Here is an 801-nt window from a genome sequence, read left to right as displayed (position 1 = left end):
ATCTACAAGAATCTAAACAAGGTTTTGATGAATGATAAATGGAGGACTGATAGATATTGTATCATATTGTAGGTTTTAGCTCAATTCTTCTTTGCTCTTTTTATGTCTTTTATATCTATTCACACAGCAATTGAACAAACTGCTGTTATAAACTGTGGTTTTCTTTCCTCTTCGGTGGCAGGATGTTTCTTTTCTTCTGTTCACTTTTACATCTCAGGTCATCATTGTGATCCATTAGAAGTGTCATGGGAAGCATAGAATAACAGGGGAGTGGCTTAGTATTTTCCTCCACTCTATTACATGTCTAGAATTTAACTGAGTGAGGTCATATGCAGTGCAGGGACGCGGGAAGTAGGGGTGCTGGGAGGGCTGCAGCACCCCCTTTTTTTACATGGTTGCAAATGCAATGCCAAGTTTGTTAATTTAAATTTATTCAGTTTTAGCATTTAATAATTTATTTGTAATAATCTCTGAAATGTAAATTGTAAGTGGGCTATAATAAAAACCATGTTTATCTTTATACTAAGTTTTCTATATGGGATTAGCCTATCATAATCCTCATGAACACGTGACGCTGGCACGCGGTATCAGACATGAACTATAGAGAATGCGAACAAGATTAACTTTAATACAAAGAGATAATGGCGCAAAAGCGAATTTCAGATTTTTTTTAAATGCCCATCCCAGCAAAAACTTTCCAAAATTGGCATCCACAACACCAACCCCAGCACGAGCAACGGAAACCAGACCCAGCACGAGAACGGAGACAAGTAAGCCTAGCGGACCCAGCCCAACCCCCGA

The sequence above is a fragment of the Sinocyclocheilus anshuiensis genome, unplaced genomic scaffold (assembly GCF_001515605.1).
Source record: "Sinocyclocheilus anshuiensis isolate Anshui unplaced genomic scaffold, SAMN03320099.WGS_v1.1 scaffold2054, whole genome shotgun sequence".
NCBI classification, from domain to species: Eukaryota; Metazoa; Chordata; class Actinopteri; order Cypriniformes; family Cyprinidae; genus Sinocyclocheilus; species Sinocyclocheilus anshuiensis.
Note: the sequence above shows the minus strand (reverse complement) of the source record.